General features: G+C 46.1%; 1 protein-coding gene and 1 non-coding gene across 5 annotated transcripts in view; one reads left to right on the top strand and one right to left on the bottom strand.

The window, feature by feature from the left end:
* Positions 1 to 573: 573 nt before the first annotated feature.
* Positions 574 to 646, bottom strand: TRNAA-AGC. The gene has a single exon. It is a non-coding gene; the product is annotated as a tRNA-Ala (tRNA).
* Positions 647 to 784: 138 nt separating this feature from the next.
* Positions 785 to 27,925, top strand: part of LOC116788606 (USP6 N-terminal-like protein) — a 78,150-nt gene continuing 51,009 nt past the window's right edge. For 2 of the 4 annotated variants that reach the window (XM_032691591.1, XM_032691595.1), the window contains exons 1-2: positions 785 to 840; positions 12,778 to 12,859. The gene's annotated coding sequence lies outside the window, so the exon portion shown is untranslated. Of the gene's footprint in view, positions 841 to 12,777; positions 12,860 to 16,810; positions 16,955 to 25,474; positions 25,548 to 27,925 lie in introns of those variants that run through there. The other 2 variants (XM_032691592.1, XM_032691594.1) reach the window with 2 other exon arrangements.

Raw genomic sequence — 27,925 nt, 5'->3', positions numbered from 1 at the left:
AGCACTCTGCTTGCCTTAAGCGTGGGATAGGCACATGTATCTATGCAGCCGTATCAGGAGCAGCTGAGATCATTTGGTCTGTTCACAGCTTGGAGGAGATTGAGGGGCGACCTCATTGCAGTTACAACTTCCAAGTGAGGGGAAGAGGAGGGGCAGGCACTGATCTGTTCTCTGTGGTGACCAGAGACAGGACCCGAGGGAATGGCCTGAAGCTGTGTCAGGGGAGGTTTAGGTTGGATATTAGAAAAAGTTTCTTCACCCAGAAGGTGGCTGGGCACTGGAACAGGCTTCCCAGGGAAGTGGTCACAGCACCAAGCCTGACAGAGTTCAAGAAGCTTTTGGATGATACTCTCAGGCACATGGTTTGACTCTTGGGATGTCCTGTGAAGAGCTCGGTGATCCTTGTAAGTGCCTTCCAACCCTGGATATTCTGCATGATTCTATGATCTTCAGAAATGCTAAGGAAGCAAGTAGGAACATAAGAAATTTAAAAAAGCAAAACCATTATTGCACTTGTGCACCGTGAAGGAAGAGAAGGGCTGCGGTGTAGCAAAGCAAAGCAGGAAAAGCACTTGGAGAATGCGGGCATCGATCCCGCTACCTCTCGCATGCTAAGCGAGCGCTCTACCATTTGAGCTAATTCCCCATCCTGCTCGTGGGTACTACCGGCGCGCACATATTCTCTTCTCGCGAGACACCGTGCGCTGCCGGCAGTTGCACTTCCCAGTCGGGTCTCCCACTGCGCTTGCGCAGAAGCGCGTCGGCCGGGGCTCGGCGGCGGCGCGCGGCGGGCCGGGCTGGGCGCTGGGCGCGCGCTGGGGCAGGAGGATGAGCCCCGTGGTGAGACCCGGAGCGGGGCGGGAATGGGAATGGGGGGGGGGGGGGGGGGGGGGGGGCTGCGAGGGGCTGCACGCTTGGAGGGGCTGCAGAGGGCTGTGTGCCGGGGGCGCTGTACAGGGCTGTGCCCGGGGCGGCTGTGTGTCTGGGAGGCAGGATGCACAGGGCTGTGCGCCGGGGGCTGCGGGGGGGGTCCGAGCGCGGGGCTGTGCTCCCGGCAGACACTCTGCCGGGGGACCGGGGTGGTCCTTTGGGCCGCCCTGGGGCTGCATTGAGGTCAAAACAGAACAAAACAAACAAAAAAAAGAAACCTCACAAAATACTGAGCCACCTCAGCTGATGGAGCAGCGCGGGAGCGGCCCGGGTGGCCGCGGTTACTGCTCGGGGAGGCTTCGCCTTCCCCGCAGCCAGGCACGGTCCTTGCGGGCACAGAGCCCGCACCCCGCCCCGCTGTTCCCTGCGGGAGCTGGGGGGGCTCGGCCTGGGAGCCGAATGGGCAGCCAGGGGAGCCCCCAAAATACCTGCTGCCAGGGATGCAGCTGGCAACGATGGTGGGACGTGCGGGCTTGGTCCCTCCGGGTGTCTCGGGCAGTTGGAGATGCGGCAGCTCAACTGCTTGATGAGCCAACCTGCTGCTGGCAGCTGGTTCCCCCCGCCTTGCCGTGCGTGTTTTCACCTCCTCTGAAAACAACACCCAGAAAAGTGGTATCTGGCACCGGGGTGAATCGTGAGGTCTTTTCCCTCAAGAAATCGTTCTGTATGCCCTTGTGCTCTAGCTGAAATAGAGTTAAAGACAACATCTCCTCTCTGGACAAGGAGGACGTTGCTTGCTCTGGAACAGGGATTTTTGAGCATCTGTTGAAATGGCAGATGAGGGCATGTGCTGGAGCCTTCTGGGGAGCTGCATTGATGAGATGGGATTTTGGTGCCCTGTTTTTGGTGGGAAAAGGGGATGCTCTCAATCAGGATGTGCATAGCAAAGCAGGTGAGAGCATTGGGACCTTTCTTTGCTGGCAGTATACTGAGGAAGATGAGGCTATTGATGGGCTTGCCACTTTAATTTAAATCGGTGTTCAGCAGCAGTGATATCCAGGACTTAGTTAAAAACCTGTCATTCTAGTAAATTGCTTGCCTTGTGCTTGGTCACTTTTCCTCCCCTCTGATGTTCTTGAACAAGAAAAGGCAAAAACAAACAGCATTGATGGCCAATGCAAAATTCTTTCTGAACCAAAGGGATTACCAAATAACCTTATTGTATAACCTCGGTGGTAGCTGCTTAACACCTTTTGTTTGGAAAGCAGCAAAGTCCTGGGCTGAGCTGGCTGGGCTTCAGGCAATGGTGCCTGTCACCAAGTTATTGCAATTCACTGAGCAGCAGGGAATTTGGCGAGAGCAATGGGACCTGCTGTGGCTTTTGCTCCATCGAATTTCTGGGTCCTTTACACTGTTTCTTTTCCTGCAGTACTTTTGTACTTCTACCATGGCTGTGTTCAAGTCATCGTTCTATTGGATTCAAAACATTCTCTGCTTAATATTACACCCTTCCTAAGGGATTTGCCTTAGTTCTGCCTCTGATATACAAGTTACTTTTTTTCCTGGATGCATGTGCTCAGTGAGCCTCTTCTAGACTGTGAATTTCTGATTAAATACTCCTATATATTAACAGCTTTAAAATTGAAATAGATATAAAACATTTATTTCTTTTCCTTGACAGGTTCTGGTCTATGAGTAGGCTCTGCTTCATGCAGAGTTTGCTTAATAGCTTTTCTGAATGATATTTTACTGAATTACTTGGAATTTTAAATTTACTCCTCTTTTGTTCTTTTCAACGTACTGATATGTTGCATCTTACTTTAAAGGGCCCATGAAGCGTGATGTCAGCGCATCGGAAACTGTCCTGCCTTTCATTTATCGTTTTCACGGTTGTGAGCTTCCTTCTTGTTTTTTTTTTTTTTTCAGCAGAGAGAAGATTGGCCAACAAACATGTTCTGAAAGACATGTTTATCTTTTGAAAAAACCCCAACAGCGACCAAACAAGCAGGCAGCCACACCCATCCAGCAGCATGATTTCTTATCTTGGAGCTTGACTCATAATTCCGATGGCTCCTTACCTTTATAGGTTTTTTTAAAAAGAAAGTAGTTTTCGTAGCTAGGCTATTCCACTGGGTGCCAGGCTGAAGAGTATTGCACTTGTGTAATTTTTTTTTTTTTCTGATGTCCTCCTGTCTCTTTTACATCACCTCGAACTGCAGGACCCTGTAATCTTACCCATAGGCTTCTCTTTTTTTTTTCTTTTTTTTTCTGAAATGCAGAAAATAGAGAGATGCTTGAGAGTAACATCTGCTGGCAAATCTCACCGTGGATGTAACCGATAATGTTTCACCAGCTTGGCTTTGCAAAACATGAAGTTGACTCTGTGGAGCTGGAAAATATGTTTCAGGCTGTGTTTTGCATAGATGCTCTCAGATGTGAGGTTTCACCGCCCGGGTGTTACATGTGTTTTTCCTGTCACGGGGCAGTCTGTCTCTCTGAATCGTTATGTTGCTGAGAGTAATTGGGAGAGCAAATGCAGGGGCAAGGGGGAAGACAGGTCTGCCTTCAGCTTTGCTTGGTCAACCCCAGGCACAGTCTCCCTCATTTGCACCTTGTGTTGTTTAATACCAAGGTTGTATGGCAGCTTTTCTCGCAGCAAAACCTCTTTTTTTTTTCCTTTTCTTTAGGATTAAAATTGCACCAAAGAGTGTGTGTTAAGATGGACTTTGAAACCCAAAGCTTGTCAGTCCTTCACAGTCACACTGGGGTAATTCCAATGCTTTCCTCTCCTGCCTTTTAATTACAGGAGAGAGGAGTTCAGCTCCCACAGTTCAAGCTGGTAAGGGTATGTCTATGCTCTGCAAGTCAGTTTTCTCCTTGCTTTACCATTTTTATCTTCCACTTGGTTTGGCAGTGCTGTGCTCCTGGGTCTATATATCTGGGGCAAACATTCTTCAAGTTGTGGTGAATTTCTATTTTCTCCTTGTGCTCACTCCATGCCAAGATTAGAGAAGTCCCTTTGCAGGTGACTGGGAAAAGGCCATCTAAAGAAGCCTACAGCTGCTCTGTGCAAAGAACAGCCCACAGAGGTGCTGAAACTGCAGAGCTATCGGTGGAGCTTTGCAGTAGGGTTGATTGCTGCATCCCCTTTGGCTTTCAGCAGCTTGTGATGCTCCCAGTTGTCCATTTTGTTGGGTGGTGCAGGGGTGCTTTAAGTATCCAGTTCATGCCACGCTGCAGATTGCTCAGCATGGCAGTGCAGTAGCTGCTGTGTGATGGAAGGCAGTTTTCTAGAAAGTGCAGGGTAACCTCTCATGCTGAGGTTAGCAATTTTAGCTGGTTTGCTATGATACGCCTCCCCATTTTAAGTAGCAGTGGTATTTCTAAAACAAATGTTCAGACTGGAGTGCTTGCTCTGATTTTCGAGGTGGATGGGTGCTTTCCATAGTTGTGTGTTTGCTTTGACACCCTCAGTGTGAGGTATTTGTAGAAGGACTGCTGTAGACTGGCCTCCCCGAGTGCCAGCCACGCTTGCCGGCTCTGCATCCCGCTGGGTTGCTCCTGCGCGTGCCATCCCCCTCTGCACTGCAGAAGAGCTAAATCGGGGTTAGAAGAAAGCTGGCAAGAAGCCTGGATGTTCCTAGAAAGATATTGATTGCCCTGGACAGTTCGGGGTTGTTTCTTTTGTTTCCCTGGCTCTCGTCACGGGGTCGGGCTCGTTAGGGCTGCAGCTCACTGGAGGATGGAGAAACAGTGCTGGCTTTTCGGGCTGAGGCTGGAGTGGAGCCATCCCAACCCGCTTCTCTCAAGTGTTAAGTCTGAAGCAGCCTGCCTGGTAATTCCATTAATGGGAGCCTAGTGCCAGAGAGATAAATGTAATTCCAGGGTAAAGCCGACGCTTGGGCTCAAATGGAGAGGATTTGCTGGTTCTCCCAGGTGCACTGCTGTGAGTAATGTACTCCAGTATTACCCAGAGACTGTGTTTAAAGTCTAGATGTCAATGTAAAGATTGGGCAGTGATAAAAAAATTTGCTGCTAAATCTGCATGTGAAGAAATCCTTAGCGGCGGAGCCTAGCAGAGGCAATGGGTTTGACCAGGAATAAAAGTTCCCTGCTTAACTCCTGATGTGCTGCATGGCATCCAGCTAAGGAGCCAGCTGACCCAGGAGACAGCTTCCATGGGCTATTGCCAGAACAAGATTCCTGTATATAAGCAATGCAGAGCAGAAATTATATACCCTGTGCGTGTCACATCAGAAAGCTTGCAAGCCCCTCAGAGCTAGCCACCGCAACTGCAAGTAGCACAAGCTCCTCCACAGTTTTGGATGTGGTCCATGCTTGAATTCAGAGGTTACAGTCCTGGCCACCTGTTTTCTCAGTTTGATTTCTTTTTGATTTGCAGACCACATGTTCCTGTTTGTAGTTGTATAATACCCTTGTGGCACGATCATCAAATCTTGTGTTGAAAAAGAATGGTTAATTGGGATATTTTTAGTTCTCCTTGTGTCTCGGAACCTGGAAATCAAACACAGGAGCCAGCACCATTCAGCTTTATGTAGAGGAGCTTCCTGTGCTGTAGGCAGCTGCCAAGCAGTTGTGTCCAGTAGGGTGAGAGCTCACAGCACCAGTGAGTCCCAGTGCTCTGGTACCCCAAAATTCTAGCAAACAAGATGCTTGCCCCCATCTTTTGAAGCTCAGTACAGGATTTTCCTTGTGGGAGACTACTTATCATCAGTCCAAAGTGGAGGGGGAAAAAAGGTCCATGAAGAGGAAGCAGGTGCTAGGAATACTCAGCCCCTCACGTACCCCCATCACTCCAGCTTTCCCCAAGTATCCCTCAGTACAAATTTGATCTCCTTAGGACTTGGGTCCCTGCTGGCATCCTGACAGCAGAATTAAAGCCTCAAAAGGCTTGTTTGTTGGTGGTTTCAGTAGCTTGCCAATGCCTCCTCTGCTGTAAGAGGTGTGGGGGAGAGTTGTCTGTTGAGCACAGCGAGGTGCACACTTTGCTGGTGACCTTGCAGCAGCTGGGACAGCCATCCTAAGTCCCCAACCTGCTCGTGTATCTCTTACTTCTCTTTGCAGGAGCTGTGCACATGTGCCTGCCTTCTTCATGCACATGCTTTGGGCCAGTTCACTCACCAGAAATCAGCAGGATCAAGATCAGCTTGCCATGAAATACAGGAGGTGGAATTTGAAGTTGAATTAGGAGTAGGAAAGGGGGCATGTGTAACATAGAGCTGAGAAAACCAATAAGCATCACAAGACCTTAACCACTGAAGGGGCTGAACTTGTTTCCAGCTGATGTGTTTAAAATGTGATTAGTCACCTCTTAAAGTAGGGTGCCGTAATCCAGTTTCCGTGGAAAAAATTGCACCACACGTCTGTCAAGACAAGGAGTGGACTCTGCTCGGAAGTGTGTGTGTGCTTTCAGCCTCGGTCTGTAAATCCCTTCAGTTATTCTAGCTCTTTGCAGACTTGTGAGAACTCGTGGAGTTTTCTTTCCTGCAGCGTTGCCCTCATGATGCTTTTAATATCCAAAGGTCTGAATGGAAATTGTCGTTGTTGTGCCCTCTTGTGTGCCAGCACTCAGTCTGATGGCAGGCAGAGTCTTGGTGGCAGCCAGAGCTTTTCCCTTCAGCATAGACTGGAGGGAACAGGAGGGAGACGGGATCGGGAGTATCTGTCCCCCTCTGGCACTGGTGGACTGTTGTCAGCTTCCTATGTATCTAAGGAAACAATTTTCCAAGTCTTTTGTCTGGATTTTACAGGGATCTCTTCTCTTACTGCTTTGCTGCCTTGGGCATGGATGCTTGCTGGATCTTCACTGACCTCTTGCTGTGGCATATCCAAGCAGTCCAGCCCTGATCACCTTTTGCAGGGTGCTGGATCTGGCATGGGGTCAGCTAGAGGGACAGAGAGGTCCATACCCAGAGAGGCTGGGCAGGAGGGGTGATTGCCCCTCCAGCCCTTGACTGGGAAACGTGTTCCTGGTTTGTGGCTCAAGCAATGCTGCTAGTCCATCTTCTCTGACTGCTGGAAGTGGCAGACTGAAATGAAAAGATTGGGTTAGCCAGTATCCTGCTTGAGCTGAGAGAGAATGAATTTAGCTGTTCTTGGTTTATTTCAAGAAATTGTATTAAGAAATGAGCCAAGAGACTGTGCACCAGAGGCTGTCCTGCTGCAGATGTCTGCTTGCAGTGCTGTGTTGCAGAGCAATTCCTTCTGGTGTTGCAAAGCTGGTGGTGAAAGCAGAACTGTGGCATGGGCCAGGAGACCTCTGTGGAGGTGCAGCTGAAGGGCTCACTTGATTGCTTTGGCAGCTTGTCTTTAGTTAGAACCAGGTGTGGGCATTGCTTCCATCTGTTGCCGGTGGTCTCTTGTGTCTTGGTTCAGTGCAATGAGCTGTTTTTTCCTGCAAGTCGAGGAGCCGTGCTCTGCCCTAAGTCTCTGCTGCCGGGAGGTTGCATGCAGACAACTGGAAGGTCCCCAGTGTGAACACTGGACTTGTAATGTGATGACTCTTGTGTCCTGCCTAGCATCAGCTCTGTGGTTACACCTAGCTGCAGCTGACTTCTAAAACCCTGCTCGGTAAAATTCAGCCTTAATTAATCTGTTGTGGTTGGTTTGTTTTTTAAACTAAGAGAAGATGAATTTCTGCAGAGGTGAAAGCTTGAGCTTTGTAATAAAGTCAGTGATTTTCTTAACGATGCTTTGGGGATGTGCATGTGCTTTGCATGGTAACAGTTATCAGAAAAACTGGGAATGGAGCAGCTGGAGATGTGTAGCTGGTGAATTGATTTTAATAGGATGGAAATGCATTTTGAGTAGCTTTGTTCTTTTTCTGGTGGCGGAAAAAAAGAACTGTGTTAAGTGGAGGAGCAGTTCTGGGTATTTCTGTGAAAGGTGTTAGGGGAGGTTTGAATGTGAGTTTTTGAACTGTGCTTGTCTGTTCGTGTCGAGAGCAGGCGGAGTTGGTGGTTTCGGTGTGAGCACGCAGCAGCCATCGAAGGCAAGGCTTGCCTGGGGGCCCTGGGGCAGCTTCGTCAGGAGCCTGTGTGACTAATGCTGTGTAACTCAGAAAAACAAGAGAGGATTAGCTCTGCCTCTTTCACCTCCTTCAGCAGCTATTGGTGGGGAGCTCCATGAGACTGCTGCTGGGACATTTGGATGGTACCTCTGAGCAAGCTGATGGATCAGCTCTCCCCACTCAGTGCAGCCTTGTGGCAAGTACTTTTGAGGTGGGGATCATGCCTCTTGCTGGTTTTGGAGGCGAGGTGACTGGCTGGGATGTGAAGGCTGGTGCTGGCAGCCCCTCTGATACCTCTGGGTCTGTTGCAACCCCTCCATCACACCTGTGCCAGGGGAGAAGCAGGATGGAGGTGGAGGGGGCTCAGGCTACCCAGTGCTGAGGACAAGCCAGCCTGTGGGGACCCTGCAGGGCTGTGTTGTGCTGCTCCCTCCACACTCCCCGTGGTGTTGAAGGAGGTCACATCTCAGGATGAAGGAAGGGCTGACTTACAGTTTGAGCCTGTGCTGCTGTTTTTCCATCATTTTCCAGGGTTTCTCTGCAAGGAATTGGAAAATCCCTTCTATGGGCTGCCGTGACAGCCTCGGAAATACCCAGATGGATTTGAACTTCGGTGCTGCAAAGGGCTTTGCGTATTTATTTTCAGCTTCCTGCTGTCTGCTTTGCTTAAGAGCTTTTGCTAGATCCTTTGTATATGTTTGTCCTTGCTCCTCTTCTGGAAACCATTTGAGAACATGCTTCAACTATGACGAAACCCCCCCCCATCCCCAAAAAATATCCCCAAACCTCTTGGAGGAATTTTGCTTTACCAGTGTTCTGTGGTAAGCTTTGAGGCTTGCATAGCTGTGGTATGTTGCTGTTTGGGTGCATCAGTCTAGTCTGGAGACTTCACACAGCAATTCACCAGGCTGTTGTGGATGGATCTTTAGAAAAGTGAGTGGCTGAGCAGGTTCAGCAGTGAATGGAGTCATTAAACTGATTTCAAGTGACTTACCCTGTGCAAGACAAAGATATGATGGATTGAAGCCTCATCTAGGTTTCCAGATGTACCACTGTACCATCTTTCTGAGGTCATGCTTCCCATCAGCTTTAGCTGATCTCAGGCTGTTCTCCTGCCAGGAATCCTTCCCCTTTATTTTCTTCTTTCTGGGATGGCTTCCAGCTGGATCAAGCAAATGATGGTTGCTACCACAAGTGTAGAGATGACTGGGATGTGTAGAAGGGGGAGGATGGAAAAGTCAGGACTGTCTGTTTTGGCAGAGAAGGGTGATTTTGGATCAGATGAGCATGTGGGAGTGGGCGTGGCTTGCTGAAGGGCAGCTATGTAGCCCCTGGTAGAGCATGTCCCGCTTCTACCCCCGTTTCCTTCCCTGTAAAAGAGTGGTAAGGATTAACAAGTGTGTTAATATTTCTTTTAGGCTACAATGTTAGTAGAGGCTTTTGAGGGGCACTGCTATCTGATGGCTTTGTGTACATGCTGGAAGTGTTTGGCTTCCCAGTTAACCCAGGGGAGGTTTCCCTCTGGGAGAACTTTGAGCACAGCTTTAAAAGAAAACTTTCTGCTGAACATATCAAGGAGAATATTAGATTGAATACAAGGGAAAAAGTTTTCTGTGATGAGGGTGGTGATGCTCTGGAACAAGCTGCCCCCAGAAGTTGTGGATGCACCATCTTTGAAAGTGTTCAAGGAGAGGTTGGATGGGGCTTTGAGCAACGTTGTCTAATGGAAGGTGTCCCTGCCCACGACAGGAGGTTGGACTAAATAGTCTTTAAAAGTTCCCTTCCAACCCAAATCACTCTGTGTTTCTATGATTTCTCTGCTTAAATACATTGCAGACCAGGGCCTGACATATTAGTGCCTCTCTGGGAGGACAAATTCTGCTGTCCTGTTCTCCTCTAGCCATAAGGCTGGGGGTAGGTTTATCCTCTTGCCTGACTTGTTAAAAACCTTCATCTGACCCATATCAGGCTGAAAAACCATTGTACTAGGTGCTAGTTGCAAGCATGTTATTGCCTTGACGATGACTTCTCAGGGCCTGGTGGCTGGGGAGCTGGCATGGCTGTGGCAGCGCTCACATCATGCTCTAGCTGTGTCTGAGGAGTTCGTTCTGCATCTTGTGTCGAAGAGAGTTGTGCATCATCCTCCTAAAAGCAGTGCAGAACTCAGCCTTGATGTTGGTTTGAGGGCAGCCATGGCTGTTGGTTTGAGCTTGAAATTGCTGATGTTGGAAGATCATCACAGGAGGGGGGCAGAAATTAGCATAAGCCTCTTAGAGAAAACTTGAATATTCTCAAAGCTGGCAGGAAACACCATATCCCTCTACTTAGGCTTCAGAGGAGGGTTTCTTTTATGGTGATTGTATCTGCTTGTGACCGGGGCATTAGCAAAGCTGCACAATCAGGCTTGGGGTCTGGCAGGTCCACCAAGGTCATGTGCCTGCTCTTTTGGCCAGTGTCACCCTTCTGGTTTTACTGCTTATATTATGGGGGACTTCTGGTCACTCCTGCTGTGCAGGACCCTCCTATTTCCCTGCTCCATCATTTTTCTTGCACCCTTCACTCCTGATCTGGAGATGCTTCCTTCTCCCTTTGTAGTCACCTGCTATTGCTCAGTCCTCTGCCCCCTTGCTTCGTAACTTCTTTATAAACTCTGGTGAATCTTTTATTGCTGCATTAAATGAAATAAAATGTTACCGTGTTTCTGCAGCACTACTTCAGTCTGCCAGCAGGCAATGAGTCATCATGTCTTGGTCAAGGACAGAGAAGGGTTGCTGAGGTGGTGACACTGAGAAATACATATTTTGGTGGGCAAGTTGGAGGTGCAGGAAGGTAGCAGAAGAGCTTTGCTGTCATGAGTGTGTCATCCAAGCTCTACATTGCCTGGAGCCTGGTTATGTCTTGGGGAGGAGCAACCCTGGGATGAGTGATGCTACTGGGCACCGTGAGAAGGGAGTTTGGGAACAGAGAGAAAGGCTGGGCAGCCTGATTCCCTGGCACTCCAGTGTATCTGTCCACTGCGAGACAAAATGCTTTGTCTGAGAGCTGCAGTTGCTTTGGGAAGGCAAGCCAGGCCACTTCCATATGGGTTTGATTAAATCCAGCAGCACTTAGGGAAGATACAGGCATCTCTTTTTCATTTGCTCAACCATACTGGGAGGCGAGGAGTTTTGAACTTTGCCAGTGATGTTTCTGCGATTGTTCTCTTAGTAGCAGAAATCGTGTTGAGAAAGTTGTTGAGAAAAAAGGAGCCAGAGGAGGAAGGGAGAAAAGGTTGTCTGCACGGCAGCCGTGCTGATCTTCTTTATATGCTGAACCCTGGGGCAGCCGTGGGTCAATGCCAGTGCAGATGAAGTCCTATAAAGCTAAAGCAGCCCCCTTTAGATTTAAGCTATGTGACACTAAGGTATGAATTTCTTGCTGGGGGAGGAAAGTTGTCCTTCCATAATTTTATACATAAGCTGCCACTGAAGATAATTGGCCAGGTTGGATTTGTCATGTTATTTCTGTCTTTGTAGAACTGCTGAACAGTATTCATTTACTGGCTGAAAAAGAACAACAGAAGACCCTCCTGGGGTCTTCTACATAACAGGAGTAAGTAACTTTTGTGTTTTGGCTGGAGTGGTAATGTAAAGCAACAGAGAGAACGATTATAAATGGTGATGGAAAATTTGTGATTGAGGCTGGAGTCCAAAGTCTGTGCTGTGGTCTTGTGGCCTTCTGCATTGTTTTCATCCTCAGAAATGCCTTCATCCCTTCCATAATGGGAAAGGAGAAGGGGAAAAATGAGGGAGGGGGCACTGCAAATGAATTGCAGTTTTTCTCAGTTTTTTAAATACCAGCTGGCAATGACTGAGGTCTCTGAGTCACCCACAGAGACTAGGGAAAGCAGGCAAGTCTCTTTTTCTCAGTCCAAGGTAAACTGATGAGCTGCATGAGTAAGTTTTCTCACAGTTCATAATGAAGTCCAGTTGGCAGGAAATACACGAGACATTGTCAGGCTGATTCTGTACCTTCCCCTTGCTGGTTTGGTGCTTTGACTAGATAAGTTGTCCCTCTGCTTTTTTACCTCTCTCAGATTCCAAATCCTGTCTATGTGTTGGAGGATGGTCACTCATCCACCATGTTCCTTGCTATCCCTGAACCATTGCATGAATAGAATGGGAAAAGTAAAATTGTACTAGATATGGTGACCTTTGCTTCAGTTGTATCATCAGAAGAACATCTCCTTACAGGTGCTTAGAATTGTTTCCGGTAAAACATTCCTGATACCTCTTCTTTGGCATGCAGCAGACACTTCACATGCCCAAAGTGAGGTGTTTGTGCAGCCCTCAGAGGCAACTTCTGTCACAGCTTTTGCTGAGTGCTCCTAGATGTCTTTTCTGTAACTAAGGTACAAAAGCTTTATGTAGCAATCAGTGGGAGATATAAAACCATTTCTATTATGAAGCCATAATGATGAATCAATAATAATGATGATGATGAAAAAATGGAAGCAGCCTGGCTCTGACATCATGTGGGATTTGCCTGCTCTGCAAACTAGAAGAAATTGCACAAGTACTGTGGAGCAGTTCTTCAGCAGCATCTCAGGGATGTTAACTTCAGTGCACTGACTGTTGAGGAGGCTTTACTGGATGAACAGCCTTGGTTTGGGACTCATTGTCTTGCCTTTTACATTGGCTTCCTTTTGTGATTTTGGAGAAGTCCGCTGACAGCCTCATGCCAGATACCTCCACTGTGGTGCCCGGGCTAGACAGGAGTGTGTTCAGGGCAGGGATCTAACACCCTTCCAGTTCTCGCGAGATCGCTTTACCATCCTTCCCTTTCCCCAGCCAGCTCTTACTAATGTCACTAATTAGTATTTTCTCTAATGCTCACAGGATTTGCCAGTTCCTTTATGCCAATGGGAATCGTGTCCTGGCTCCTGGTCAGTGCTTTAAGAGAAGCTGATGCTCGGAACAGGTATGTTTGCCATGCTCCTGGCGAGGGGAAGAGGGTCTTTATGAGTCCAGCAGTGAAACGTGCGGAGTTTGCCTTATGGGTGTGGAGTGGACACTGTGGAGGAGACTGCTCCACAGTGAGTAGTTATTTTTTCCATCCAGACGCGTTGTGAAAACACCCAGGCAGAAGACAAAGTTTGCATTTAGCTTTGCTGACGGCCTCTGAGGGGAGCACTGGAAAACACAGCGTCGCTGCAGAGCAGCTCCTGGGAGGCCATGCTCCTCGCTAACGCAGGCACAACCTTTTCCTTCCAGGAGCACCAGCTGGGGAATCCCGGCTGAGCTCACGGCTGCGCAGGCGGCTGCTGCGCCCTCCTGCCTTGCTGGCCTTTGGTAGCTCCCCCGTGGTGTGTGTCTGCCTGCATCCCGAATGGGAGTGGGAGGGAGCTGTGTTCATGTTGGTATCCAACCACGAACAAATCTGCTGTTGTTTTCTTAATGTATGGCAAGGGCAGCCTGTAGCAGCTTATTCCTCCCTGGATAATTACTGCTCTGCTCTGCCACGGATTGCTAGCCAGAGCAGTGGAGTAGTGCCTCCATTGTGCTGCCCTGTGTGTCCTTTTGCTGGAATTATTTGATTAGTTATTGCTTTAAGGCATCAGTGCTCAACTGAAAAATCTAATCTGCAGTCTTAGAATGCTAGACAGTTGCAAAGTGGATTGCCTGAGCTGGATATGGTCCCTGAGATGCCAAACATGCTTTCAGTGATGCCCCTTGCTGCGCTACCAGCAGGTCCACTTGCGCCTCTATTTCATTTCCTGCATTACTTTGACGAGAAGAAAATATAGGGCTGGGTTGCAATCTGCTTTTTTATCAAATGGAATTATGTTCCCGGCTGACCAGAGGTGTGTGTGCAACCAGTGGAATTGGAGTGAAATATTTTGCCATTTGTGGTTGCTCAGGCGAGGTCTGAAAAGCAGGTAGATGAATACTGCTGTGAGAGCATCGATGGACAAGAAGGGATTGGCCTGGCATGCTGAGCTCGAGCCTTCAGCTTGCCCTAAGAGCTTACAGAGCAAAAGAAACTCCTTCTGCGAACATCCATCCCTGATGGATCTCATCTCAAAATGGCATTGCCTTGCATTTAGCTTGCCCGAATGGCCCATTTGACTGTATAAGGACATAGTCATAACTTGCTGCATAAAGCTTTCTCGATCCCTAAAAAAGTGAAATGGATTCATTACGGAAAGAGACCTTTCTTGAAAACCTGGTTCATCCGGGACTGTCTGGGCGGTGCCGCAGACATGCTGGAGAAGTAGGAGTCAGGGTGGAGCTGTTTCTACCTAATTCTCCCGTAATTCTTGGGCTTTATCACACCATGAAAGCAGATGTGTCTTCCACTTTGGAGCATAAAGCAGAGCTGGTTAGTAGAGCACTGCCTGTGCTTCCCATGTTAGCCTTCTCCTTGTGCTTTCCTTTCCTCGAATTAGTTTTCTAGCGTAAAAGGCCTCTTCTCAGAGGGAGAACCATAATAAGAATGGGAACAGCGAAGGTACGAGTGCCTCCATTTGCTAGCAAGGTGTTGCAGGTGCGTCTGAGTCGGAGGGAGCCAGCACTGAGTCAGTGCCCCAGACTCCTGGTGACTCAGGTGGCAAAAGCCCAGGTTCTCTTCTCATGCCTGAATTGCAGCAAATTTCCTGTAACAAGGTTTTGCCTCTTATAGTGACCATATAGGGAGTGCAGTACCATCCTCTTCCTCCCGTATGGGTTATGAGCAGTTTGGTTCACTGGGGATGCACTCAAGTGATGGTGGTGACACTTCTCTTCCTACCAAAACAGATGGAAAGTTGATTTATCCCAGCATCCTCAACCCTACCTCTCCTTTTTTTTTCCATTTTTTTGTTAAGATGGGACAAGTCACAGGAGTTGCAGCTGTCTGTTGAGCTTGATGAGATTCGTATGCAAATCTGGAGGCTGTGTTCTCCTGGCAGATCTGCTTGCATGTATTATCCACTACTTCATCGTATGGAGAAGGGATCTATTTTCTGAAATGTGGTTTATTTTTAGTCAAGACTTTCCCTGTCTAACTGGCAACAGTTCAGCATTTGCAGTGCAATTTGCAGAAGAAGCGATTTTGCCAAATACTCGGACTGGGGGAAGGGAGAGGAAATGTCATATTAGCTAGTTTAAAAGCTAAATGCTGACTTGAAAAATACCTTAAGACACTGTTGTGAGAGCATAAGGGTTGGGTAATGCAAATTGAGAACAGCATTGCATTTGCTGCAGTGGATAATTCAGTCTGGGTTGCTCTTGTTTTTCATTGTGATGGCTGCCACAGAGGTTAACCAGCAGTGGATGGGAACTGCTCTTCAGGGGTAGGTGATTGATGTAGCCAACCTCTTGGCCTGACCCCGAGCAGTGAATTAGCAAAGTCACCTTAACTGCACCCATGGGAAGCGTTACATCATGCAGTGTGTTGCGCTGTCCTGTTGCACTTGCGTTTGGTGCCACAGGAGGTTCGCTGAGGGTTGAGCTCTTTGATGATATGGGAATTATCATCCCCATGTTTGAGTACCCTTGTCAGATACCCTGAAATGAATAGGGTGGCACATGGGATGTCCTGGGGCAGTGTTGCAGCTATCTCCTCCTCTCTTACCCAGCTGCTGCTTCAGGGACAAACTCTCTTCGTACGCCTCATTGCTTTCACCAACTGCTCCTAACCACTCTGGGTCTTGCACTGGCTTCTCACGTAACAGCTACCCTTCAGAGGTAGAAATATCTTCTTCTTGTTCCTGCATCTCCCCTGATGTTTCCATTACTCCTTTTACAGAGGCATCTTTGTTACCATTAGCTGTTAGTGCTGAAAGGACCAGACATCTGAGAGTGACACCAGAGAGTGGATGACTGTGTTCAAAGCCTTTGGTACTTACTTCTCTGAAAAACTGAGACTTGACTCCACATGTGGGCATGTAAATATTTGTTTGCCACTGCAGGTTAACTCCTGTGGTTTGCTTTATCTTTCTTCCTTTTTCCCCCTCTCCCATAGCAGACAATTGCACAGTAGCTTTGTCATGGTTCCATTAAGAAAACAAAGAGAAATCGTTCAGTTTTAATTTTCTTCTGAATGTTTGGAAACCAGAAGAAAGAGGGCAAGTAGCACTAGGAATTTAGGTGTATTCTGCATTTGGTCCAAGTGGATACATGTTTATGTTGCCTGCAAGTAATGGAACTGTATCTTTGTAAAAGAATTGGAGGTGAAACAAAATTTTAAGTGCTGTTTCAGTCATTGGAGTAGAAGCGCCATGAGAATCAAGGTAGGAGCACCCATCAACTGTCTAGAGCAGTAATCTTCCCTTAGCTTAACTTGATAAAAGAATTTATGCAGTGGGGGAAGTCTCTGCCATTTCCTGTTAAGCTTCCTGAGAAGACTAGGAAAAAATAAGTGCCAAAATGACACTCTTCTCTCCAAGGGGGAGGGGGCATATGTTTTCCGAAGACTTGTTAGTATCTCCTGTTGAAAAAACATCTGTATCAGCTGGCAAATCAGGATTGTTGTAGCTACTCAAATTTCCCTAGTTCCTGGGGACTTTCTAGTTACAAACCTATTTGCAAATCCGATGTACATGTGGGATGCAGAAGATCTGTCTCCCAGTGTTGCTGCAGTACTCGGCCCCACACTTGCCGTACATCTGATGACCTGTGGATATAGACACCTCATAAGTTTGAAGCTTTTCCTTAGGGAAAGTTTGTGGGTGGCTGGTTTTTGTGGGATTTTTTTTTCCTTTTTTTCCCCTCACATTGCTAATTATTTCAGGGGAACTTCTATCTTATTTGTGCTTTCTCCCCAAAAGTAGTTCTTTTCCTGTCCATCTCTTGCCCTCAAAGACTGAAAGAACACTGATATGTTAGGAAAGCAGTCTCTGCTTTAAGTGGCCTTAAGCACGTGAATATTCAGCTCAGTTTCCTTTTACAGTGACTTGCTACAAAATGACCAGGAATGTCAGAGCATCCCTGGTTCAGCTTTTCTTCTGACCCTCAGGTGAAAGGAAGGAGGGTTTCACTCCAGCGGCTGAGTGCTTGAAGGAGGAAGTGTCTACCTTGAGCTTTGAGTACACTGGTAGGAAAACATTTTTTCTATCAGTGAATTTCTGCTGGTGTCATTGAACTATGCTTAAACTATGTGGGCTTATATTGTAATCTGCTGGTAAAGATGCTGTGAAAATAGCTGTCCTGGGTTGGACCAAAGGTACATGTAAACTGCTAATTTCCAAATGAATACCCTGTCTCCAGTGGTGTTAGTGGAGCTGCTCTGGAAGGAGCTGGATGGAGGCTGAGCAGCCTAATTCAGCATTCTATCTGCTGTAGTTTGACATCGTACCTTACAAATGTGCTGGGTTTTTGAGCAGGCTGAGATCTGTGCTTGGCTGGCAGCCTCCAGCCCCAGGTACTCAGGCAGGTGAGGATGGCTGAATGCTGAAACCCAGTTCTGCATGTGAGGTTGCAGCAATGGAAATTCTGGCAGTCTGTGGGTTACCTGCAGCCGAGAACAGAGCTGACTTCTGCAAGGGTCAGATCGCCGTTTTTGAAATCTTTGTTAATTGCAGGTGAGCAGTTGCAGCACGCGGGTCTGATCCGTGGGCATTCCGCAGTTCGTGCTTACACAGCGAAGTGTGAGGTGCCAATGTTGGTGTCTCTCAGTGTGGTTTCACACGCAGAGATATCGTGCAACCCTTGTGGAGGGTCAGTGTTTGGTGACTGTCTAAATTGCTGCTTATCCCTGGAGGTGGCTCTGCTCTGCTTTGCTCTGTAATTACTTGCCATGCAATGTGTGCTTCCCAGCAGCTTTTTAAAAACGGCAGTTTTTGAAAGGGAAGATAAGGAACAGTGGACAGATGGACATCTGTGAGGGCTGCTGGTAGTGGGCAGGGGGAATGGTTTTAGCCCCAGTACTTGCATGAAGCATACTCTCCAGGCAGATCCCACTGTGACTCTTGATGAAGTTTCCCTTTTCTTGGCTGGCTCATTGGAAAACCCTTTTCACTCCAAGTTTTCTTTGGAAAGAGAAACGCCCACACAGATGGCTGCTCTTCAGTTGCCATTTCTGTTGAGATTTTTTATGTTCCTTTTTGCATTACTCTCAGGTGAAACCCAGACTTGCAAAAAAACCCATATAGCAGAATTAGAGAGAAATGAAACAGTAAGGGTATTCTGCTTTTTCTCTCTAAACTGGGAATGCAGTGGGCTATCTCATGTCTTATCAGTTCATAAGGGACTGCGTTGCTTTTTCTTTTTGGCTGAGTTTCCATGTAGTTCACTTGTTTGTTTTCCTCAGAGAAAAGAAACAGCTTTCATTAAGAGTGGTTTTGGCTATATTTTGCTGCTTGTTGAGACTGTCTGAGTGGTGCCACTTTTTCCAGACAAGCGCCAGTACTCTGCTTCGGAGTCCTGCTGGTCTAATCTGGGTTGGGGTTTTTTTTCCTCCTAAGTAGCTCTTGGAATTGTTAGATTGATAAATAATAAGTGTTTTTAGGTCTTTGAGGTATTGTAACAGAGGGGAAGGGAAGGAGAACGATAGCATTGCTGGAAGACATGGGTTTGGTGTGCTGGTAATTTATGAAGTTACAGTCTCTTGCTTGCATCCTTTGCTGGGATCCAGGATGTTGTGAATGGTACAGTCCATAAAACCAGAGTGGTCTTGCATTGCTCCTGGCCTTTTAGCCATAGAGAACAAACAGAGTCAAGTCACAGCTGGCTGGTATGCAGCTGTGGTTGGACTTTACGTGCTTTGGAAGCTTCTGTACCAGGCTGCCAGGGTGCAGGAAGATGAGGCTGAAAAAGAAGGTGAAAATGGGAACCTGAAATGCCAAAAGTTTCTGGTAGGTATCTATAATTGTGGCTTGTTGTCTATTTCTTTGTTTATTTATATAACCCATTTCTTTGTTTATTTATCTAACCCTGAAAAATTGCTGTGGCAGGGCCCGTGGTAGGCTTTGGGAGGCTGGGAAAATGCCAGCAGAAGGCAGTGGCTAGTACTTCCTGGTGTATTATTCCTGAAATAGGCATTAAAAAAAAAAAAAATCTAGGATAGCTGTTTTTGGGGCTTCAGTGGTCATGCTTTGAGTGGAAATAAGACTGTCTAAAGGCTTCCTGAGGAGGGCAGAGACTAGCACATGCACAGCATGTGACAGTGCTGCCAGTGCTGCCATCAGCGCCCATGTGTTTCCAAACCTCCATTTTGTATGGTGAGGACCACACCAAGGAGAAGCAGGGATTTAGCAGGTTGCATCTAAATCAAAGAGGATTTTTAAAGGATCCACAATACATCCTTCATTCCGTGTTTTCTGCCCTGGCATAGTGCAAGCAGTCCAGGTGTGGCATCTGGGCTTGTCCCACGTCCAGGTGGGAGCTGCAGTAGGAGCATCGGGATGGGGAGCACTGGGGGCTGCATCCCTGCATGGTGCAAGTGCTGGCAGCTGCTAAAACCCCTGCACCAGTTTTCTGGATTAAACTGGGTAAAAAACAAGCTTATGAGAACTGGGATGAATGGCTTGACCATGGTGATTTTGTTTTTGATCTTTATTTCCTAGTGTGCAACTGCTGTAATTCTTCTGTGTTACTTTTATCATTCTTGATTTCTGAAAGTATATTTTCCTTTTTTTATTCTTTTCCTGAGGGTTCTGGGCAGTGATTTCCAAAGCTATTGTGGTGTGCATTTCCCCTTCGCTCCCAGAAGCAGATTTCATTTTTGAATGAATAGCTCGGCATTGTTCACACTGTCTTCCACTTTTATAGGCTTTTTTTTAACCTCCTTTGACTTTGACTAAAACAGTCTCCTAAATGCTTCTGGAGTCTTGTGGGTCACATAGCAGAAAATATTTTTTTCCTGTTAGAGAAGGCCTTATATTCAAAGTACCAGGCAGGAAAGCTGCCTTTGTAGTGCTTACATTTGAGTTTATGAAAGTGTGATTCTTGTGTAGCTTTTGCTTGGTTTTGGCCAGGTTTCATTTAAGATTGTGCCAAGTTCACCTTTAAGCAGGACTTCATAACCTTGACAGAGTTGGCTTTCGTAGAAACATTTCTAGTGACATAATAAACTCTTTCTACACAGCATCTCACGTGTTAAATTTGTTCTACTCTTCCAGACCAATGCTTATTTTCAAGCTCACCCAATTCCCTCCAGAAATAACAGGTTATTAATAGGATCTGTATGTATATGTGTTTACCAGGCTTGACATAGCTTTGCATCGAAGCATTCCTTTACCTACATTGAACTCAGAAGCTGAACCCTGTGGTCAGCATGGTGTACATCTGTAAACCTCCCTTGGTTTCTTCAGAGCATGATCTTCTGGCTGTGCAAAGACTTAAGTTTGCTTCCCTAATTTAAAATAAGCTGCAATAATGAATTTCTCCACTCAGATTTTTTTTTTTCCACTAAGTATCTATTATGTGAGATGTGGGGTTTTTTGCATTTTTGAGTTTTCCCTTTGAGCACTGAACAGGGGTGAAAGGCTTTGGTTTACACAAGCCCAGGTAGATGATACTTTTGGCATTGCAGTGGCATCTCCTAGGATGTGTCTGACTTCTTCCCCTCTCTGCAATGATTACTGATCTTGTCAAGGGGGAACTCCTGGCCTGTTGGGTACTGGGAGTCTGCTGATCCATCAGTGGGAGGACTGTGATGAGCAAACTACTCAGGGACAGGATGTGAGCCACCGCAGCAAGTCACTGAAATCTTCTCAACCACCAGCTCATTACCATGACCTCGATGCTCAGGAGATAGGTTTCCTAAGTGTTTACCTGAACACAGCATCCCAGTGCTTGTTGCAGCTGACTAGCTAAATTGGATGGGCTATAGCAAACAACATCCCTTAGGATAGGGGGAAAAAAAGTAAAAACAAAACTGGTGGAGGTGGAGAATGGGGCACATGTAGATTAATAACCTTTTCTCAAGTACTTTTTCTCTTTTATCCTTTGAATAAGCTTTTTTTCCCCCCCAGTGTAACAACAGAATTTCGCAATAAAATCCACAAGTGAGAAACCAGTGGTGCATCTTCTAGTCAAAACAGCCTCAATGTCATCTGACTATTTAAATGGCCATAGAGAAGTGTTTGGATTAAGCAACTAGTAGTGGAATGAATTAGTGTCTCCCCTTTAATGATGTAATGATGATGCTGTTAGAGAAACCACAAGAGAGAAACATTTTTCAGAGCATCTCTTCTAAGTTCATGTGTATAAACTGCAAACTCAAGTATTTTTAATCACAGTTAAAATGGTTCTGGTTTTTTTGGGGAGATGCTTTTTCTCAGGTTTTGTGGCAGGGCAGTCAAGTGTGCTTGCTGCTGGTGATGGGTTGGTCTCCTGTGTCAGTCACTGTCCTCTTTTCAAGTCATGCCTTGCTGCATCAGCCCCTCTCAGAGGCTTGGTGATAGGTGTGGAGGGATATTAATTGTTTTTCTTCAAAACTGTGTGGTGTTTGCCTGTATTGACCTGGAGTTATACTCCAAGCATGGTGATTACTTTTATTTCCATAGGAAAATATGCACTTTCTTTCCTTCTTTAGTCTAGTTTAACTTGAGGTTGCTCTAAGCAGCTGGTTTTTTGACTGTTTTCAGATACCAGCCAAAAATATTGGTGTTCAGCCTTCAGAAGGCTTTATGTGTAGGTTAAACAAAGGAGTATTTTATTGAAGGACCTAACCCTGGCACTGCAGCATCCCTTAGGTAGGTGTAGTGATGATTACCTAAAGATGCCAAAGGCGTAGTAAAGTCAGAAGTTGATTATGCTCATCCTTGAAAAAAATGGTTAGAAGTCAATTAAAAAAATGTAATTTTCAGAAGGACTAGTATTTGACAATTGTTTGAATATTATTTGAGTGAAAATGTCATTTCCTTCTCTTTCTGCCACCAAAATTGCAGATTCCCTTCAAGCCTCCAAGGCAAGACAATCAGTAGTCATCTCCATGCTGCAGTGGTTTCTCTCTTTGTCTCTTTTTGCCTGGTATATTAAGAACCCTCCTGGTAGGCTGTCTTGTATTTAAATTAGTTTATCCTCTATCTCAGTTATGAAACTCTCTTGGATATACATTTAGTGTTAGCGTTGAGAGAGATCATTCCTGTAAGTAGCCATTTCTGTAAGTGGTACGTTAATTGTGAAAAAAAAAAAAATTAAAAAATTAAAAGGGAAAACAAAATGCATGGACTATACAACTTGCTTGAGCTTTCTAGCCTTAGAAATTTGGCAGGCATGTTGTGAAAGAGACTCCTGCTTTCCTGATGGAAACCCTTTGAAATAAACTTTCTTTGAGTTGAAGGACTTTGTGCGTCTGGTATGGAAAAGCCTGCAAGTGTACCTGGCTCACCATGTCTCTGGAAAAACCAGCTGCTATGTCTGCTTGAGTGTTTGTCCTGGGGATCTGCCCAAAAATCTGGTTTTTTACATTGCTTGAGCAGAGTATCAGGCTTGGCACACTTTGTCATGCAAAATAATACCAATAGATTTGGCAGCTGGCACACCTGTCAAAGAGCCTGTTCTTATAAAGTTGCCATAACTCATTAATTATGCTGTTGAGGTAATGATAGTGGTACACTAGTATAACTAAAACAGCTCCTATAAAACCAAGGATCACTTCTGTTCTACCAATTTGGCATGCTGCAGAGGTACAAGGTACCTTCTCCCTCATCATTGGTATCTGTGATAAAGTAATCCCCTGCTATCCCTATTAAGATTGCAAAAGCCACAAGGATGATACATGAGAAAACAGGCTTGGTGTTAATAAATTAGAAGCTAGATCATGAAATCATAGAGCAGTTTGGGCTGGACAGGACCTTAAAGATCATCTAGTCCAACTCTCCTGCCGTAGGGAAGGACACTTCCACAAGACCGGGTGTAAGATGCCTAATGCTTTCTTAATAGCTACAGTTGCACACATGAAAATATGATTTACTTATTGATATGATAACATGCTGCAAAGTGAATGCAGTGTGAATTTTTACCTGCGTAAAACCTTACTTGTAGACATAACTATTCATTTTTATACTTAATTATTAGTATATCTAATGAAGAATTGTGCTGGATATTGGACTGAACTTGAGAAGTCACAGTGGTTGTGCTTAGTGAGTACTTTGTAAAGCTGCGTTGATCTGCAAATTGAGCAATCACCTCCTTTTTGGTGGAAATGTGACCCTAACAAAGAGAAGTCTTTGGATTAATTTTTGTTGCATATTGTTTTCTTTCCAAATCTAGAATTACAGTTTATGAAAGTAGCAGGGAGACAGAGGCTTACTGGATGTTCTTCAGAGGATTTTGGGGACACCCTCCGCAGCAAAGAGGCAAGGAGCTGTCACCCTTCTCCATTTGGTCAGCTTGTCCCCAGTGTGCTCCGTTTACAGCACAGATGCTGGAGGGCACCAGCTCAGTGCGTGCTCTGCAAGCTCTGCACTAAAACACTCTGCTGGTTTGAGGTATAAATGTAATTGCTGTGTCTTTTTCCTGGAGGCTGAGCCATTCGCCTTCCCTGGAAACCAAGAGAAAAAAACCGGCTGTTATTAGTAGATCAAAAAAGAGCAGTCTAGCAGCCCGCCTAATGCACAGGTCATGCCACAGCCTGGAGCTGGGCTTTTTGTTAAGAGCAACTCAAATAAGAAAAGTGAGCAAACCTCTGAACAAAACAGAAACCAAAACTAACAAAGGAAGCATCTGTTATTCAGATGAACTGATATAGGTGAGGGAGGAAAAAACAGTCATCAGAGACTTCCAAAGGCTTGCTGCTTTGGCCAGAAATCTGCAGCTTGGAGATGGCAGGCATTTTATAGTCTCATGATGATGATGCAGGTGTTTCTATGGTGCAATCCTAGGCAAAAGCAGGCTGGGGCATGAAAAGTGACAGACGGTGCTGAGCTAGGATACAGGAAGACCAAGACTCGGGTCTTACTCTGTTTAGAAGAGTTGAGATGCACGTCTACAGGACAGCTCTGTTTCTGTTCTCCGCTATGTTTTTGATACAACGAGAAGTACTGTTGGGAGGAAGGAAACCCCATCCAGCACTGGCCTCCATTTGCAGCTGGCATGCTAAAACAGAGTGTGACACTGGTGTGTGGCGGCGCTGAGGGACTTGCTTCGCCGCTCTGCGTGAGCATCTCTCCATGGTGGCATGGTAGGAGCCCTGGTTTGCAGGACACCTAGCTTCAGGCTGAAGTGGGTTGGTTTACAAGTCTAGCACAAGGCAGAGATGCTCAGGTTAGTGGATCAGGAGGACTGTTTGTTCTGGTTACTCTCCTAGTTGCCAGAAGCCCGACTGGTTTGAGGTGGGAGAAGAAACAAGAGGAAGCGTTGTTTTAGCTGGATGCCGAATATAAAGAGTGAGTACGATATGCCCACAGGCTGCATCATCGGCACATAAACCTAGTGAACAGGAGAGAGGACAGACTGCTTGTATTGGCACTGCTGTCAGCTCTCATTTTCTCACAGCTGGGGGACCATGAATGCACAGCCCCCATTTATGGGATGTCCTGGTTTTAACCTTCTCAGTGGAGGGATTTGTCGGCCCTGAAACATAATGTGTTTCTGTGTGCACCTTTCCAATAGCACAGGGTTTCTCACCTCTTTGCTGAGTGGCCCCTGCTAGCCCCAGAGCTGGCCAGTGCCATGACACTTATCTGCACCTCTTTGTGGAGCGAGAGATGCCTGGCCCGCAGTTTTTAATTGCGATCATCACTCTCATTATTTTTGTCTGCAATGTCCATAGAGCTCAGACTTTAATTTAATCAGCAACTAGTGAGAGTATCCTCATAAAATTTTTGTAACCTATCATTTTATACCTTAGAAGTCTTGGCTCCTTGTACTCAGAAGTGAGTAACCTCGTGTGAAAGTACATGAAACACTTGAGACAGCTGTCTAGAATAGGAAGCACAAGAGGAGCATGAAGAAACAGGAGGACTTTGTCAGCCTGGTTGGAAAATAGCTACAGCAGAGAGAAAATACTTCTTTTTATGTGCACATGCAGTTTATGACATCAAGGCAAGCTGCCTTGGCTTCGAGGACAAGTTGTATGATCTGCATAAAGTCCTTATGATTTCCCATCTGAAGGCAGAAGTGGCTAAAAACCTTCAGAAGAAAGGACCTCTGTCAGATTTCGTTGCTGCTAATTTGTTCTGGAGGGTTGGTTGCCATAGGGAGAAGGATTATTGAGATCTCTGCTCTGTATTCCCTGGTTCAAGTGAGATGGAGATGTCCTCTGTGTGAGCCATTTACCTGTTCCCTGGACCTTGCCTGCATTCATGCATTTTCTGACAGAGCAGCCTTGAAGTGGAGTGGATCAGCTTGCTCCCTCCCATGAACCTTTTCACTATTAATGAGAGATGGTTTTTTTTGTTTTGCAGGAAAAACACAGCCACTGGCAGGTTTGTTTGTGCCAGGTTTTCGCTTGGATACTTAGTGAAAGAGACGAACAGCTTGAAAACAGTGCCCTAGTCCTTTAAATCATCAAGGACAAGTGCAGGAGTAAAGTGGCTTAAAACTTGCTCTGTTCAGCAGGATGGCACGGCATCGCCTTTCTATTCCTTTTAAGAGTACTGGTTTTCACAGCCTTCCAGTGTCATCCACCAGTTAATGGCTGTGGAAGTGTTTGCTGTATGTGGGAATGCTGTGGTGTAGAGAGCTGATTCTGGTGTGTCTTCCTGGAAGTTTGTCCTGTCTGGTGATGCAAGAGTTTTGTAAGTACGATCTGCTTGTTGCAACATCTAAGTGGTTGGTGTAGCAGGGATGTCCAAGCAGTTGGAGATGCCTCTTGCCTTCAGATTTCCTCTGTAAAGCTTGTGGCCCATTAATGATGAGAGCGAGTGCCTTTTGTAATGGGCAGGTAGTTGTAGATGCTGGATAAATTTTGTGCCACTCATTGGTGATCTCAGTTTGAGCTGCCTTTGGGTTGATGAAGGACTGCTGCTTTTGTTCTTGTCTTCTACAACACTTGCAATTTCTGTTGCAGAGTGACACACTGTGGAAAAGACAGGACTGTCTGTGTCGCACTGCTTGGGGCTCTGCACCAGACAAAACAGTGTTTCCCTTCTGAATCCTTTGCTCAGGAAAGAGAAGATGGTGGTTATTCTCTGCAAAGACAGTCGGAAGTATCTGTAATCCCTTCTTGGTCTGCTCATATTTCAGAGCCCTGGCAAGATGGTCTCTTAAGATGCCTGGTCAAAGGACTTAAATGTTGGAGCCCAGACCTCTCCCAGCTTTGCCTAATGCCCACATATGGTAGCTCGAGAGTGAAAGACCTGTCACGCTGGCTCCAGCCAAGGTCTAGCTCAGCCAGTATCCCCTCCCCTGGGGACAACCAGAGTGGATCCTCAGGGAAGGGAGAATGAGTCACTGGATTTAACAGTTGCAACAGTCTTGTTTTCCTGCAGTTCGCAGATACTTTCTATAACTCGCTCTGAGTAGAAGAACATGCTACAGGGCAATTGTGGGTCACTTGGAAGAAGCATTTCCTCCTTCTGATTGACATTTTTCATCTGCTGTCTCATGGTCTTTCTCTGTGCTCCTAACATGGTTTGCATGACAGCAGTGGCTCCTGTTTTCTTTCTTGCCTTGGTACATAGATGCCTTTTTTTGTGATGCCCACAGCTTAATATTTCATGACTATATACTCTCTGCCTTGACCGTGCTGCTCTGGAGTCAGCATTTAGGTAAATGCTTTGTGGATGCTTTGAAAAGGATTAGAACTGACCTTCTAGTTGCAGGGAAAATAGAGTAATGGCAGACTTACTTGAAAAAAGCATTCTGTGCTTCATCGTGTTGACTTTCTTCCTGGAAGAGTTGTTGAACATACCAAAGAGAAGGAATTTAGAAACATGTCCATGTGACCCAACATCTATTACTCAGCAAGCATTTTTGTCACACATCTTGCATTTACTCTCTTGCTGAAACATTAGGCAATTTATCAGTGTTTCCATTCTGTAACGGGACACCCCTTTGGAGTGGCTTTCCAGCCAAAACCAAAGTGAGAGCAGTGTTTGCTAATGACATGATCTCAGCAATTCATCTAGATGAATTCAGAAGTTGGCTGCTCTCTCCATTTATTCACTTAGTTTAAAGTACTGAAAGCCACAAATGATTTTGTTTCTGTTTTCCAAGTGCTGTGATAAAAAAATAACCAGCCCTGCTTCCTCAAATTTTCCAGAATTTATGTCCATACACATAAAAAAATCCAACACATCTAAAGCCCAACTCACATGTTCTTATACAAGAGCACTAGTCCTTGACATGGCTTGATGGAAATAATGGTGTATCCATTGAATTGATTGTCATGTTCCACAATAGATAGTTCACTTTATAGCAGCTTAATTTGCTGTGGCATGTGGGGGGGACAGGTGTGTGTGTTGGCTGTGGGTTTTTCTGATCTCCTCTCAGCAAAGATTTTTATTTGAATGTCTATGAATTTCTCCTTTGTGCATATAGAGGTATTGCTTGGTATGGACTATGGAGGCAAAGGGGAAGCTTCACCAGTTACCATGATTGGTGAGTGCTCTTGCTCGAGGTGACTGATGAAGGGAGAAGGCTAAAAGTTAAGTCTACAGATCTCTACTTCTCTGCTAAACCTTGTGTTGTCTCTGTGCTAGTCTGTGTTAAGAGGATTGGAGATCCATCAACAGCAATAGAGTAGAAACTGTGTGGTGACTCGTTTTGGTGAAACTTTTCCTGTATATCTTGGTTTCTCTTTCCAGTGGGATTTCCTTAAAACTCACTCTCCATTTTCTGGTAGCTGGTGCTGGATCAGATTGAAAAGGGCCTTCATCAGTGGCAAGGGTTCCCAAACACCAAGATGACTAATTGATGATGGCTCTGAGCAGAGGAAATCGCCTGCTTGATTGAGTGCTGATAGTTTGGTGGGACATTTCCTCTCCTTCTGCTTTTTGAGTTGTCCTACAATACCTGTCATAGTTTCCTGTGAGACTTGTATCCGCTGCATATGTGGGATTTGTTCTTCACCTGGGACCAGGATGTGTCTGATGTTTCTTTAGGAATAGCAGCAGCAAAACCAGGTGGCTGTCATTTGCTCTCTAAAAAACATTTCGTTGCTGTTTTCCGCTAT

The sequence above is a fragment of the Chiroxiphia lanceolata genome, chromosome 6, assembly GCF_009829145.1.
Source record: "Chiroxiphia lanceolata isolate bChiLan1 chromosome 6, bChiLan1.pri, whole genome shotgun sequence".
NCBI lineage: Eukaryota > Metazoa > Chordata > Aves > Passeriformes > Pipridae > Chiroxiphia > Chiroxiphia lanceolata.
This window is presented reverse-complemented; position numbering and strand designations above follow the sequence as displayed.